At 37.2% G+C, this 17,569-nt stretch overlaps 1 pseudogene; it reads left to right on the forward strand.

Moving 5' to 3' along the window:
* Positions 1–17,236, forward strand: part of LOC123946053 — a 97,694-nt pseudogene extending 80,458 nt beyond the window's left edge.
* Positions 17,237–17,569: the final 333 nt, after the last annotated feature.

Consider the following 17,569-nt stretch of genomic DNA (forward strand, 5'->3'; position numbering starts at 1 on the left):
TCCGTATATGTTAGCTGCTATTATTCATATATATTTGATTCTGATTTATCTTAATAGATGAACTACTGCTTGCTCTCTAAATTTTTAAAATATTTCAATATGTTATGCACATATTAACTGGTGTTCTTATTGATTTACTTTTTGAGAAACAAATGTAAGGAATTTGAACTTAAAAAAATTTTTTTAACTACAACTTCCAGGAGTTGCATAATTGGGTTTTTGTGTAAAATTTCTTTGAAAACAATTTCTCCTTATTAAAAAAACAAGTCAAAATTGCTTGCTTAAGCCACAGAGGGAAGCTAACATGGGGATCTTCAGTTTTGCAGACCTTTAATATGGTCTTCAGTTCAGTAAGATTGGGGCAAACGTGACTCCTGTCTTTCTGAGAGTCCTTTCAGACTCTTGACTTGGTGACTCAGATCACGTCAGCTATTCCTGGCCCTGATTTTGGAATCCCAGGCATTTGTTTGTTGTAAGAGTCAGAAGGGATAGTGCTATTAAGAGAAGGATATCATGCTAAGTAGTTGTTCTAAATCACTTCTGGATGGGGATGACCACCAGATAGGGTTGGCTGATCTGACCTCTCCAAAGATAGAACAATGGACACATCCTTGCTTAGGAAGAAAAAGATCAACTCAGAGCTCCTTCGAGAAGTGGAAAGATGACATCTTTCCCCTTCTTTGGATGATTATCTTCACAAAGAAACATGAAGAAACTATTTATTTGTGTAGTAGATATGTTGGTGTTGATAATTTTGTTGTTGTTGTACCATTGTGCCTATAGTCTCTTTGATTTTGGTTGGTTTTATTTATTCGGAGAAAAGCATTAGGGGTTAGGCTGTGTGTTATACAATCTATCGGTCATCTTTGTGGAACTTGAAATTATTGGCATGGCCAACCAGTACAATGTTGATAGAAAGTAACTGACAAACGATTAGTACTACTCATTTTTCTTGCTGTTTCACATTGTCTACATTCATGTCTCAACTTCACAGATACGCACTGGCACAATTCCATAGGACCTCAAATCACAGTCTGCAGACTGACTTGACCACTTCACATAATTTACAAATACTTCTGCACTTTAGAATTTTTAGAGAAGCCAGCATATCTCTTTTATGGATTTGTGATCCAACATAAGTTTTTAAATCTTGTCTTGGGAGTGATGTAATGTGCACTCTTCTGGTGCTAGCCCTGCAGAACGGAATGTGAACATACTGAATGCAGGGTCAAAGTTTATGGCAGAAGTTTCAACAGCAACAGACCTCAAGAGAGTATAACAACTGCATAGTTTCCCATTGGATGTTAAGAATGAAGAAACTTATTTTAAAGACTTGCCCCAGGATTTCTGTAATTGTGTTAGTTAATGTGATGATGGCAACTGTAGTAAAGAGACAAATGACTAATGAAAAAGCAATGTGGTCACAACTGTCTAGACAGTGGGTGAAGATGTTTAATTTCGTGCTTCTAAACAACAAACAAAACCTTTTAATATATTTAAAAGATTAAAGATCACGCTTGCTCTGATATCCTGAATGGACAAAACCATAAAATGCCAAAAAAAAAAAAAACAAACCCAAATCAAAACAACAACAAAAAAAGCTTTGGAGGGGCCTATGGCAATTCATTCACTGTAGAAAGTGAAACCGAGTTATTGGTGTAAATAGCATAAATTGCTCCGTTAGTGATGGAGTATCATGGAACTTGTAAGTTACTTATTTTGCTAGAGTATAAGACATCATTTAAAAATTTTGCTTTACTGATGGCATGTTTTTGTAGTTTCTCAAAAGTGTTTTAGGAAATAAGGCATTGAAATTATTTTTGAAATTATGGGACATATTTATTTAAAGACTTACTGTTCCGCTAAGACTCTAGGAAGACATACAGAGTTCTATTTCTGTTGGAGCAGAGGTCAATCTTATAAACAAATTACATGCTGCAGGTGAGATATTTGACAATTCAAAAGGAGAAATCTAATTTAGTTTTTAAAACAAAATAATTTTAAAGCCAAAAAATTAAAGGAGCTGCAAAATGTGTGTCAGGGTAACGTACATTCATTGATCTGAATTTCAGTGGAGTTTGTGATGTCCCTTCTGAAGGTGGCTCTCACGATCTCTGCAGTTCTCATTTCCTGGTCATTCTGAACCTGCTATACCAGAAAGCTGAAGATCAAAGGGCGATTTGTTTTTTTTTTGTGTATAAACAGGAGTTGCTGAAGCGGCCTCCAAGGAAACACAGTGTCTACGCAGCAGTAATGGAAGCCCTCCAAGCCATGAAAGCTGTCTACCCCAACATAAACGAGGCCAAGAGGCAGATGGAGAAGTTAGAAGTTTTAGAGCAATGGCAGTCTCACATTGAAGGCTGGGAGGTACATTTACTCTACTCAACAGTGGAGCTTAAAATAGTTGTGTTATGTCTTATGCTGCATGTAGAATTGTTGACATTGGATGGAGCCATAAATGGTCATTTTCCCAGATAATGCCAGAGGGCTATAACCATTTCTGCAAAGTGCTGTCATTATTATTTTTAAATCTCTTTAGAGTGGCAAGTTAATTGACTTAACGTCAACCTGAAAGCTTTGTCATAGAGCCTTCTAATGTTGTGTGGGTTATAAGCTTTGGTGTTTCAGTATTTGTGCGTCTTGATTATCCTTTTCCCTGCCTTCCTTTGATCAATAAGTACATAGCCTGAAACCTTGAGAGAGTAAGGAAGGGGAGTAACGCCCGGTATGTGTTCTATGATACTGTTATTTTCAGATTCTAAATTAGGTGTTTGATGATGAATTTCATGTTAAGGTCACTTAATCTCTTAAACTGCATTTCTTTGCAATTATTTCATCATTTCTAAATGAAGAAACTGTCTTATGATGTGATTTTCAAGGTCCATTCAAGATGAAAAGTCTTACGGATTTATGACTCATTAAAGAAAGATTTTTTTAAATGATAAAAGAAGCAAACAAAGAATGATATTCAGACTCTGTTATATGTTTTCATCCATGGTAACTTTGAATCCTTGTTATTTCATGGGGTTGGAGCCCTGTGTTATTTTAGTGCTATATAAAGCATAAACTGAAATTTTGTCTTTAAATTGACTTAATTGAGATGAGATGAGCTTTCAACCGGGATCATTTAGTTTTATAAAGTAAAGCAATTAAGACATTTTTTAAAGGGATAGAGAAGATTTAAAATGTTTCCAACCAAATAATGTTTTCACACAAATTCGATAGAATTGCTTTGTATCTTTAGGACCTTATAATTGACTGATTTGTTTCATATCTTCAATATGTTGGTTTCCATTTAGATCTAAAATTAAATCCATTAAAAAATTATATCCATTCAGATTTGCAAAGAAACCTCAAACGTTGACCTCCGGGAATTCACCAGTTTATCCACCCTTCACCATGAAATTTTCAAATCCAGCTGGGATGGAAGTTTTCTCTTCATCTATATTCTTTCATTTCAAGTGTCCAGGGGGACCTCCCATTTCAGCATGAATGCTAATTATTTCAGTCAGTTAAAATGGTTGTGTGTTTTGCAGTTGATTCATGATGATAATTCCTTTCTTGGGGAGCGCTTGTCCTGCTGGGTTGAGGAAAATGGACTGAAGTTTGCTTTTGTCGTTTTGTTGTCAGGCGAGCATTGGAAGAAAAACTGAACATGCTTTAAACTGCAGGGTTTCTCATTGATATTTGCCAGGCCTTTTCCCAAAACAAAACCTCACAGGTTCTTCTCGGTACTCTAGGGGAATGGAATCTGTCATAATTTTGTTCCTCCTCATGTATATTCTAAAAAAAAAATTGTATCTACTGCAGAATTAAGAGATTCTTTATAAAAAAGTTGATATTTCTTGCTCTGGGCATGGCAGTTACTCAGAGGAAGAATGTGTGTGGATCATGTTCCGTTACTTACAGTCCCTAACAGGGGGTGCCTCAATCTCACCAGCGCTCTCTGTTTACAACAAACAGTTGAAGTGCAAGAGGAAAATGCAGCATCGGGACAGAGGAAACTGGCTGCAGGAAATCAGATATTACTACAGTCCCAGCAGGCACAGAGGAGATCATATGTGTTCAGGTCCCAAAAAAGGGCAGTGACGCAGATTCTATTGGAGTAGGATTTGAATATAATTGCATAAGACACAGCCAGGCTACTTTGGGGGGTTTTGGGACATTGAGGGAACGGAGCTTGGAGGAATGCCCAGCTAACTGGTTGGCAACTTTTGATAAGAACATGATTCCTCATCTCAGTCCACCAGCTTGGAGAGAGGGGGAAAGCTCTTACAATACTCACACCTTGTCTGTTCCTGGAAGCTTTGGAGAAACTGCTGATAGGACTCCCGATTTGTCCAGGAGAGAGGGGTAGTCTTACAGGATGAATACAGGCCCTGGGAGGGAAGGAGGATAGTTACAGAGCTTTCTCTGAATTGCAAACAAAGATTACTGCTCAGCTTGCAGAGAGCTTTGTGTATGTTTAGAGTAGCTCTCGTGGGATTAGGACACGGCCAAGGGCAGATGTCAGGTGGCAGGCTGGCCAAGAATGGAGAGTTCCTTAAAAAGCCTTTGAGGTGAGAAGTCTTGAGCTAAGAAGGCTGGGAAACAACTCCCTGTCTAGTTCCTTCCCCAAGCTCCTGCAGACCCTTGAGGACCACCTGAGGGATGACACCCTCGCTCCAGTAACTATAAAATTTCTTGAATGGGATCTGAATCTGATACAGCATGAATTAGCATTGTTTTCACCTTAGGTGGATTATTTATTTCATGTAAGTCACTTAATTATCCAGTCTTATTTTCTCATTAATCAAATGAAGGCTTTTTATAGTAAAATCTGTCTGGTATCTTGCCTGTCTAATATTTTGTGCTATAAATTATCATTACATTCCTTTATGTTGAATTTAGGTAAACAAGTGATTGAAATCTATGGTCCCAAATTAGATAACACAGAGGTGAAACATGATTTTCTCTAGTCCGGACTCTAACCCTTACTTTGGGGATGATATATCAGACCTCTCCCACATAGTATGTGGATTATTACAGGAGTCAAACGAAATAAGTGGAAGTGCTTTGAATACTGTAAAATCCTATGCAAATGAGAAGTATTTTAAAGCTCTGGTTCAATGGTAGGATTTTTACCGTTGAGAAATTCCTATTTGTCTAATACAAGCTCCTGACTACTGAAGGTATTATATCACTTCACTTAAGGTTAGATACCTCCAAGTCACAGAAACTAAAAGAAAAATTAATTTTAAAAGATATGGAGTAGCTCACAGAATCAGTAGAAAAGCTACACTCTCAAGGGTGTCTAGGCAGCCAAAACTGGTAGGTAGGTTCATCAGTGCCCTGAGTAAAATGGATAGACTCTAATAATGTTTTCTACCATTTTATTACATCACTCAAGATTCAAGATCAAAATCTAAGATTCCTGTAGTCTTGCCTAGGGGAGGACAGAGGTCCTTGTTGGCCAGTCAGCCACTTCCCTTTTGAGGAAAGGCTGATCTTCCATTGTATGCAATCTTGGTGAGCCCTTAACCGTTGGCTGAGGTTTTATAATCCCCATTACACAGATTTAAAAAGTGAGGGCCCGTATGATTTACCCCTAAGTGCTTATAGCTAATGGATGGCAGAGTTTAAACCTATATTCCTTGTCACTGTGTAATATTGTATCTACTCAGAAAAAAAATTAAGCTAATTCTTTAGATTACGTTGATTGCTTGCCATTTAGAAGTAAATTTACTATAGAAATTAGGTGTTTGTCATCATTTACATAGTGACTGCCATTACAGAAGATCTGTAGTTTAATTGCTCAGATTTGAAGTTCTGCCTTTTATTAGTATAATTTATGATATCTCAGTTTTATGTCTTCTCCAACATTCAGAGCATTGCACAGGATATTCTACCAAAGGTAATTGTAGGGCAGTGATCAGTGTGCTTGGAAAGGAAGTTCATTAGTTGTTTAATCAGAGTCACTGATTCATATCATAGAGCAGGACCAGTCGCCGTCTTGGTCTGCTTTTTGGCTGATTGATAGTATTGTAATGGTAACTCTAATCTTTGGAGTCCTAATGAACTCTGTCAACAAGGGAGTATCAAAAAGCATTATATCACTTGGTAATTCAGCTTTATATCCGTGATAGCCCTGTTTGGAATAGACCTCTCAAATCTGAAAACAATCATATTCAAAGATAAGAGGGAGAATTATTAACATATGAAGGTGCTGGAAAAAATGAGATCAAAATAGTTACTGCATTTTATGAAATAGAAACAGAATAGAAATTTGACACCTCTTGGCTTTCTGCGTGGAGAAATATAATGGCACAAAACCGTTTTAACATCCATTTCCTGCTTTTTATATATGATTGTGTCTGACAGTATATTGACTTCAAGTCATGTTCTCTTACTTTATGAGTATGAGTCTAACAGAGGTTGTGATGAGAATTTTTTTTTCTTTCTACAAGGTGATTTGGTAGATACAAATTTGTCTACTGCCTTGAGACAGAATTGATTTATAGATGGCTCTTGTTACTTAAGGACAGGTGGTTTGGGAAGAAGGCCATTGAAAGTCAATCTATGTAGAAAGGGAGCAGAATTTCCTGAGTGGGAGGGGGGAAGGTTGATTGGGACTTCATTTCGATAAAACGAACATTTATGTTATTAGTTTTATCTAATAGATGACAGAATCTAGGTTAAAACATCAGTTAATAAATTGAATCTCAAAAAGAGTGAACCAAATGCTGAATATTGCTGTGGGACATACATTTTATGACAGTCTATGATAAAATGATGTGATATTCTTCATTTCATGTTTAACTTTTCTAGTAGATTTAAAAGGTTTTTTGAAAGAATATTCAAATGCTTCATTCATTTTCTCGAGACACTCCTTTGATACTGAAATCATTCTCTTATGAGACGCTCACCTAGTTGTCATTCTTGTCAATTTTCTTTTCTTCCACAGTGAGTGGGTCTAGCTCTTGTTAGATCTTCATCTGTCAGTGCTTTGTATATGATTGGGGGAAGTTTCAGGGCCTCCTGTCATCCTCCTCCTTTGCCAAGATTATGCCTTCTCTCTGCAGTCTGCATTTTTCCAGTATTGACATTCAACATTGAGTTGACAAGATGAATGGGGTAGACTCTGGTGTTAAGCAGGGAGCGCTGACAGTGGGGTCAGATAATTAGTGACTAGTTTCCTATTATAGTGATTTTTTGCCTCCTCATAGCTGCAAAGAATCAGTAATGAACCCTTCCATAACATATTAAGAGAACTTAACATAAAAAGATTTACCTTTCAAATAATCCAGATGTGGTTTAGCAATAGTATTTTCATTGGGTCTTTTTCAGAGGTGGGGCTTTGTTCTATTGTTGCAGTGCTTCATAAATCATTTTAATGTTTGAAGACACACTGGAAATTAGAAAAGGGGCCATAAAATAAATCCACACGCTCCTGTCTTTTCTGGGTGTTGTCATTTTCTGAAAGCATACTTTGTCACCTAACTTGTGTCCACCTATGGAAATTCATCATATTCCACATTAAATTAAATTACATTAAATTCTGTAATGGCACTTTGAATTTACTAGTCTTTCATGTATGCTGACTATATAATTCACACCTGACTATACCTCCAATTCATTGAATCAAAATTATTCAGCTTCTTAACAAATTAGATTCTGAATTGTCACCATTTTCTGGCTGGATCTTGACCATGAGACACCCACAGTGGGAAGAGGAGCCATTGGTGAGGAGGGTTGCCAATATGGACTGCCACTGGGTCCTGGCTTTAGTGACTGAAGTCATGGTTTGCTCCATCCATTTCAGACTGATCTTTTCACCCTATCAGAAGGTGATACTGAAATGGTGTACTTTGTAAGTCTGACAAAGAAAATCCCTAAAGAGTGATTGAAACCTGAAACCACGATATGGAGTGAACTATATAGTTAATGATAAACAAATAATCATACACACACAGCTATCTCTAAGAGTGTTAATTCAGGCCAGCTCTCATTTTGTTGCTACTCTGTTACTGCAGTGATCACACTGCATTTAATTCTATGCTTTCATATCTGTTTCTTCCACTAGAATCTGGAACAGGGGTCAAGTCCCAAGCCTTTGCACCTGCTGGGACCAAGGTGAAGGAGGAGGGATGAGATAGGTTTCCACAGACTGGACTAGAAAGAGAAGCTTTTGGAAGGAGAGGCACTGGATGAGTAGATTCCCACCCATGGTGCAGTTATTAATGGGTGGTTACTTCTCCCCTTGAACGGCCACTCAGCCCCCCTTTCCTGATTTAATAAAAGTGGTCAGGATTAGAACCATCCATGGAACGTCCTTGCTGGGGCTTTGTTGTATTTAGTTATATATATATATATATATATATATATATATATATATATATATACTTCATCACAGGTGTGATTTTACATGATAAATGTTGCTTCTTAAAGGGAAATGCATGTTAAAAAGGATAAATCATCTAGATGAAAAAAGTACATTATTTTGGTTATTTTTTAAGGGATTGCTGAGACAGCAAAAGTCTGAATCATATGGGTAAACACATTATTTAAAAATATCTGTACTGGGGCGCCTAGGTGGCTCAGTGGGTTAAAGCCTCTGCCTTCGGCTCAGGTCATGGTCTCAGGGTTGTGGGATCGAGCCCCACACCGGGCTCTGCTCAGCAGGGAGCCTTCTTCCCCCCTCTCTCTCTGCTTGCCTCTCTGCCAGCTTGTGATCTCTCTCTGTCTGTGTCAAATAAATAAGTAAAATCTTTAAAAAAAATCTGTATTGAATATGTACATATACATATTACATTATGGGCAATAGCTTTCGGATAGTCCAAAATTAATGATTTATACAAGCCCTCTTATTTTTTTTAATACTTTATTTATTTGACAGAGAGAAATCACAACTAGGCAGGCAGAGAGAGAGGAGGAAGCAGGCTCCCTGCTGAGCAAAGAGCCTGATGCGGCGCTGGATCCCAGGACCCTGGGATCATGACCTGAGCCGAAGGCAGAGGCTTTAACCCACTGAGCCACCCAGGCGCCCCCCTCTTACTTTTTAAAATAATTCTTTATACCTTGCCTTCAAATGTTCGTTTATGACTCTATGATATATCACTGTACTGTTAAAATAGCTTATTTTAATGGGCAATATTTTTTTCACAGACACATGAAATTCCATCTTTGTAAAAGTATTTCTATAGGGTTTTTCCCATAGTGAAATAATCTGCCGCCTTCAACATCTATTTGGTGACCCATGAAAGACTGTACAAAACTGATCTAACCAAACATCTTTCCCTTTCTTTTATTTTCCTTCCTCCTGTCCTCCCACCATATTTCTTTCCTCCTTCCTTCCTTCCTTCCTTCCTTCCTCCCTTCCTCCTATTCTTCCTCCCTCCTGTCTCCCTCTCTCCCTCTTGCTTCCTAAAACTTTACAGAGAAGCCTACTTGCTAGAGATTTATACCAGGAAAAAATGTTTAACACATTGTTTGGCATGTTATAGAAATGTTAAAACCCTGACTTTAGTATTCATCTAGAGAAAAGTGTTTATCATACATGATTGTTCAATGACTAAATATGGAATTGCCAAAGAACAGATTTCTAGATTTAAAAATTAGCATCAATTTTCAAAATGAAGATAAAACACTAACTAGGTTATGTAACATTACTTAGGTATAATTGAATATTCACCAGTGATGAAATATACCAGAGGTGACCATGTGGTATATTTGCGACCATGGTAACACGATCAATGCCTATCTACCCTGGGACTAGGAAGCAGTCAGGACTACCTCAGGCAGAGACCTGTACTCACCTCTATCTCCCTGTCAGCAGGGTTGCCATAGGATCACTTGAGCACCTGGAATCAGGTACTCAAAGCCTCCAAGGCAATTTTACTTAGAGTGTTCCACATGCATCAGCATTTACTGGAATGACGTGGGACCTACCCCAGCTTTACTCAGTTTCAATCTCCGAAGGTAGGACCAGGGAACCTGGGAATTTCAAGAAGCATATCAGGTGTGTCTCCCAAACTCTAACCTTTGAGACCCATTGCCCTAGAGGCTTTGCTGTCTTCTGATGATCTGCCTGGCTTGTTTTACTGCTTTGACATTTTTTATATTCTAGTTCACTTGCCTGACGTTGTCATTTTGATAGACTTTAGTGCTCCTGACTCTTACCTAGTAATTTGATGTTCATAGCCATACTATATTTCAATTTCTTCCGTGAATTTTATAGCTTGACTTCTTTATTTCTAACCCCAGAAGCTCTCCTGGGATTTCTAGGTAAATGAAAAAAAATTGCATGTAATTTCGAAATATCATATATTTCATTTACTTTAAAGATAAAGTCATGAGGGTTTTGTTTTGTTTTCCTTTGTTTTAGCTACAGAGAAAGGTAGATTTATCATGTAAGCAAGGGGAAAATAACACAACATTATTTTAAAAGAGACGCTTATTAAGTGTCTACTTGTACAGGGGATGGATTTGAAGTGAGAGGCATATCATGACTATACAGACGATGGTATATACACTTGGTCAAATTTTTAATATTTCTAACATTGTACGTCTCTGTAGTTAAGAGATTCTTACTGATTTCTAGTTGCCATTGTCCTAGTAATAATGCACAGATTCAATCATGGTAAATCAAGGGCACAATGGTTCTTCTTGACCATTTACAGCTTATACACATGGTATAAAGAGAAATGCTATAGGCCATTCATTTAGAAGGAGTTTATTTAGACAAATGTGTATGTTCAACACAGATTCCTTTAAGTGTGTAAGCAGTCCTCTGGGATTTATTTAATGGACATTTCATGTGACAGTAGTAGTTTACTATTATCTAATACTATTACTATTCTACTCTGGTAGAAGATGGTAAAGGTACCTAATGTACTGATTCTTAAAGCTGGCTGTTAAATATTAAAGACATATCATTACAGGGATAGAAACGTCTTGGTAGGATTTAGTAAAATATAATAGGAGTGATGTTATGTTTATATTGTGAGATATACTTTAAAAGATAACAAGATTGTTGGGCTCGATGTCATTACCCCACAAAGTTTCATTAATAGATTATTAAACAGATGCTTTGGGCTGTTTTTGAAAAGAAGTGTTTTACCTCACAGAGGTCAATTAATATTATTCTGGTTTTTGATCAGGAGCTAGGAGCTAATGGGAACTTATGGTAATGACTTAAACATAATGTAGATTTAAAGATTTTTTAAAAATTGTATTTATTTGAAAGAGAAAGAGAGCACAAGTGGAGGGACAGGGACAGGGAGAGGCAGGCTGAGCCTGACCCAGGGCTCCATTCCAGGACCTTGGGATCATGACCTGAGCTGAAAAGAGACAGTTAACCAACTGAGCCACTCAGGTGCCCCCAAACATAATGTATTTGTAATATTAGTAAGGGGTTTGAGAGTTTGCTATGATACCAATCTAGATTAAATCAAAAGTCAAACTCAGCATACAATAGAGGAAAATGATCCAGAGGCGTTTGTTGACTAATGGAGCACTTGGAATTAGCTGTAAGATGGGATTGCCATAAATGTGTTAATCCAATCTTATAGAATCAAGATATATGTTGTAGGGCTCTGGAGAAATACTGATATCACGACATGATTTATTCACCAGCTTGCATCTGGGTGGTCGTGTTCACTTCTGGAGATGTTCCGTATTGAGGGAGACCCTCACAAACTGGAGAAGGTTCAGAAGAGATCTTCAGGGATCTTGCAGATCTTTCCATAGTTTGGCTATTGTGGACATTACTGCTGTAGACATTTGGGTGCATGTACCCCTTCAGATTACTACATTTGTATCGTTAGGGTAAATAGCCAGGAGTGAGAGTGCTAAGTCATAGGGTAGCTCTATTTTAAACCTTTTGAGGAACCTCTATACTGTTTTCCAGAGTGGCTGCACCAACTTGCATTCCCACCAACAGTGTAGGAGGGTTCCCCTTTCTCCCCATCCTCTTCAACATCTATTGTTTCCTGACTTGTTAATTTTAGCCATTCTCATTGGTATGGTATGGTATCTTACTGTGGTTTTGATTTGTATGTCCCTGATGCCGAGCGATGTTGAGTTCTTTTTCATGTGTCTGATGGCCATCTGGATGTCTTCTTTGCAGAAATGTCTGTTCATGTCTTCTGCCCATTTCTTGATTGGATTATTTGTTCTTTGGGTGTTGAGTTTGGTAAGTTCTTTATAGATTTTAGGTACTAGTCCTTTATCAGATATGTCATTTTCAGATATCTTCTCCCATTCTGTCAGTTGTCTTCTGGTTTTGTTGACTGTTTCCTTTGCTGTGCAAAAGCTTTTGATCTTGATGAAATCCCAATAGTTCATTTTTTCCCTCACTTGCCTTGCCTTTGCTGATGTTTCTAGGAAGAAGTTGCTGCGGCTGAGGTTGAAGAGGTTTTGCTACCTGTGTTCTTCTCAAAGATTTTGATGGATTTCTGTCTCACAATGAGGTATTCCATCCATTTTGAGTCTGTTTTTGTGTGTGGTGTAAGTAAATGATCCAGCTTCATCCCTCTGCATGTGGCAGTCCAATTTCCCCAACACCATTTGTTGAAGAGACTGTCTTTTTTCCATTAAACGTTGTTTCCTGCCTTGTCAAAGATTAGTTGACCATAGAGTTGAGGATCCATTTCTGGGCTCTCTATTCTGTTCCATTGACCTATGTGTCTGTTTTTGTGCCAGTCCCATACTGTCTTGATGATTATAGGTTTGTAATAGAGCTTGAAGTCCAGAATTGTGATTCTGCCAACTTTAGTTTTCTTTTCAACATTCCTCTAGCTATTTGGGGTCTTTTCTGGTTCCATATAAATTTTAAGATTATTTATTCCATTTCTTTGAAAAAAAATTGATGGTATTTTGATAGAAAATGCATTAAATGTGTAGATTTCTATAGGTAGGTAGCATGAACATATTCACAATATTTGTTTTTCCAACCCATGCGCATGGAACACTTTTCCATTTCTTTTTGTCTTCCTCAATTTCTTTCATGAATACATTATAGTTTTCTGAGCACAGATTCCTTGCCTCTTTGGTTAGGTTTATTCCTAGGTGTCTTATGGTTTTGGGTGCAATTGTAAATGGGATTGACTCTTTAATTTCTCTTTCTTCTGTCTTGTTGTTGGTGTATAGAAATGCAACTGATTTCTGTGCACTGATTTTATATCCCGACACTTTACTGAATTCCTGTATGAGTTCTAGCAGTTTTGGAGTGGAGTCTTTTGGGTTTTCCACATAAAGTATCCTATCTGCAAAGACTCAAGAGTTTCACTTCTTCTTTACCTATTAGGATGCCTTTAATTTCTTTTTCCTGTCTGATTATTGAGGTTAGTACTTCTGGTATTATGTTTAATAGCAGTGGTGATAGTGGACATCCCTTCTGTGTTCTTGACCTTAGAGAAAAAGTTCTGTTTTTCTCTGAGAACGGATATTGAGAATGGATATTTGCTGTGAGTTTTTCATAGATGGCTTTGATGATATTGAGGTATGTACCCTCTATCCCTACACTGTGGACAGTTATGATCAAGAAAGGATGCTGTACTTTGTCAGACGCTTTTTCAGCATCTATTAAAAGTATCATATGGTTCATGTTCTTTCTTTTATTAATGTATCACATTGATTGATTTGCAGATGTTGAACCAACCCTGCAGCTGAAGAATAAATCCCACGTGGTTGTGGTGAATAATCCTTTTAATGTACTGTTGGATCCTATTGGCTAGTATTTTGGTGAGATATTTTGCATCCATGTTCATCAAGGATATTGGTCTATAATTCTTTTTGATGGGGTCTCTGTCTGGTTTTGGGATCAAGGTAATGCTGGTTTCATAAAATGAGTTTGGAAGTTTTCCTTCCATTTCTGTTTTTTGGAATAGTTTCAGGAAACTAAATTCTTCTTTAAATGCTTGGTAGACATCCTTAGAAGCCATGTGGCCCTGGGCTCTTGTTAGCTGGGAGATTTTTTTTTTTTAAATGACTGCTTCAGTCTCCTTACTGGTTATGGGTATGTTCAGGTTTTCTGTTTCTTCCTGGTTTAGTTGTGGTAGTTTATATGTCTCTAGGAATTCATCCATTTCTTCCAGATTGTCAAATTTGCTGGTGAATAGTTGCTCATAATATGTTCTTATAATTGTTTGTATTTCTTTGGTGTTGGTTGTGATCTCTCCTCTTTCATTCGTGTTTTTATTTATTTGGGTCCTTTCTCTTTTCTTTTTGATAAGTCTGGCCAGGAGTTTATCAATCTTATTAGTTCTTTCAAAGAACCAGCTCCTAGTTTTGTTGACTTGTTCTACTGTTTTTTTTTTGTTTGTTTGTTTGTTTGTTTGTTTTAGTTTCCATTTCATTGATTTCTGCTCTGATCTTTATGATTTCTCTTCGCCTGCTGGGTTTAGGCTTTCTTTACTGTTCTTTCTCCAGCTCCTTTAGGTGTAGGGTTAGGTTGTGTCCTTGAGACCTTTCTTGTTTCTTGAGAAGAGTTGTATTGCTATATACTTTCCTATCAGGACTCCCTTTGTTGTTTCCCAAGGATTTAGAACAGTTGTGTTTTCATTTTCATTTGTTTCCATGATTTTTTTTAAATTCTTTAATTTCCTGGTTGACCCATTCATTCTTTAGCATTATTCTCTTTAGCCTCTATGTATTTGAGTTTTTTTTTTCCAACTTTCCTCTTGTAGTTGAGTTCTAGTTTCAAAGAATTGTGGCCTGAAAATATGTGGGGAATGATCCCAATCTTTTGATGCCAGTTGAGACCTGATTTGTGGCCCAGGATGTGATCTATTCTGTAGAATGTTCCATGTGCACTAGAGAAGTATGTGTAATCTGTTATTCTGGGATGGAATGTTCTAAATATAACTGTGATTTCCATATGTCCAGTGTGTCATTTAAAGGCTTCATTTCCTTGTTGATCTTTTCCTTAGATGATCTGTCCATTTCAGTGAAGGGTTGTTAAAGTTGCCTACTATTATTTTATTATTATCGATATGTTTCTTTGATTTTGTTATTAATTGGTGTATATAATTGGCTGCTCCCATGTTAGGGGCATAGATATTTAAAATTGTTAGATCTTTTTGGACAGACCTTGTAAGTAAGATATAGTGTCCTTCCTCATCTCTTACTATAGTCTTTGGCTTAAAATCTAATTTATCTGATGTAGGGATTGCTATGCCAGCTTTCTTTTGATGTCCATTAGCATGGTAACTTGTTTTACACCCCCTCCTGACTTTAAATCTGGAGGTGTCTTTAGGTCTCAAATGAGTTTCTTGGAGACAGCATAACGATGGGTCTTTTCATTCTTGTTCTTTTCTTTTTTTTTTAATCCATTCTGATACCCTGTGTCTTTTGACTGGGGCATTTAGCCTACTTACATTCAGAGTAACTATTGCAAGCTATACATTTAGTGCCCTACTATTGCCTGTAAGGTTACGGTTACTGTATGTTGTCTTTGTTCCTTTCTGGTCTGTTACTTTTAGGATCTGTCTTTGATTAGAGGACCCCTTTCAATATTTCCTGTAGGGCTGGTTTGGTGATTGCAAATTCTTTTAGTCTTTGTCCTGGAAGCTTTTTATCTCTCCTTCTATTTTCAGTGACAGCCTAACTGGATATAGTATTCTTGATTGCATATTTTCCTCATTATATTGCTCTGATTATATCATGCCAGTCCTTTTGGCATGATCTCTGTAGCTTGGTCTGCTTCCAATCTAATATTTTTACTGTTGGAGTTTACCGACCTCTTGTCCTGGGCTGCTTTCAGGATTTTCCCTTTGTCACTGGGAATTGGGAGTTTTACTATTAGATGATAGGGTGTGGGCCTATTTTTATTGATTTTTTAATTTTTTTAATATATTTTTATTTTTTTTATAAACATATTTTTATCCCTAGGGGTACGGGTCTGTGAATCACCAGGTTTACACACTTCACAGCACTCACCATAGCACATACCCTCCCCAATGTCCATAACCCCACCCCTCTCTCCCAACTCCCTTCCCCCCTATTTTTATTGATTTTGAGGTGGCTTCTCTGTGCCTCCTGGATTTTGGTGCTTGTACCTTTGCCCAATTAGGGAAATTAATTCTCTGCTATAATTTGTTCCAAAATACCTTCTGCCTCTCTCTTTCTTTCTTCTTCTGGGATCCCAATAATCCCAATATTATTTCATTTTATGGTATCATTTATCTCTCAAATTCTGCCCTTGTGGTTCAGTAGTTGTTTGTCTTTTTCTCAGCTTCTTTATTCTCTATCATTTGGTCTTCTAAATCACTTAATTCTCTCTTCTGCCTCATTTATCCTAGAAGTAAGAGCCTCCATTTTTTTATTACACCTCATTAAATTCTTCTTCGATTTCAACTTAGTTAGATTTTCATTCTTGTATTCCTCCAGAAAGGGCTTTTTTTCTCCAGAAAGGGATTCTCTGAGGTCTTCCATGCTTTTTTCAAGCCAAGCTAGCACCTTGATAATCATCATTCTGAACTGTAGTTCTGAGATATTATTAATGTTTGTATCGTAGATCCCTAGGCACCGGTACTGCCTCTTGTTCTCTCTCTCTCTCTCTCTCTTTTTTTTTTGTGGTGAGTTTTTCCACCTTGTCATTTTTTCCAGATAAAAAAGATGTTCTCTCGAACAAAGGGTGGCAGTGATCCCAGAAAATTATATACTAACCAAGTCAGAAGAGACCCAAAACTGGGAGGAAAACAAAGGAGGAAAAAAGGAAAAAAGAAAAAATTTATATATATTAGACTGGTGAATAGAACAGACAAAATAACGGTAAATATGATGAAGGGATGGAATATGACTGTAAAGCTGAAAATTTAAAAAGATTCTAAAACAGGAAATGATAAATTCTTTGAAAAAGGAGGAAAAAAAGAGGAAAGAATGTGATCAGGCTGGAGACTAGAACAAAGACATGTGCTAGATTTAGGGTATATTTTGATCTATTAGAAGAATCTGTGTTCCAAAATTTTAAAGAAAAAAAAACCTGTCTGTATCCAAAAAATAAAGTTAAATACAATGAAGGGATAGAATATGAGTATAACAATGAAAATTTAAAAAGATTTTTTAAAAGGTATTGATAAGATAAAATAGTTTAAAAACGTTAAAATAAGATGGAGGAAATTTTTACAAATAGAAAAAGGAAAAAACAAAATTTAAAAAGTTAACTTTCAAAGACTAAAGAATCATGGTAAAAAAGTCATGAATTCTATGTGTTGCTTTCCCCTAGCTCTGGAGTTCTGCAGTTCTTATTGAGTAGAGGACTTATTCTTGGCTAGATGTTCTTATACATCTACTGGGGGAGGGGCCTGTTGCCATGATTCTCAGATGTCCTTGCCTGAGGTGGAACTGCACCACCCTTGCCAGGGGCCAGGCTAAGTAATCTGCTCGTGTTTGCTTTCGGGAGCTTTTGTTTCCTGAACACTTTCTGTATAGCTTTGGAGAACCAGAATGAAGATGGTGGTCTCTCAATCTCTGGCCCTGGAGGAGCTGAGTGCTTGGGGGCTCTACTGCTCAGTGCACCCCCAGAGAAAAGCAGTTAATGCCTCTGTCTCCCTGGTCTCTGGCTGTACTCCAAGCTCACCCATCCTGT

This window comes from Meles meles, chromosome 1 (assembly GCF_922984935.1).
Source record: "Meles meles chromosome 1, mMelMel3.1 paternal haplotype, whole genome shotgun sequence".
NCBI classification, from domain to species: Eukaryota; Metazoa; Chordata; class Mammalia; order Carnivora; family Mustelidae; genus Meles; species Meles meles.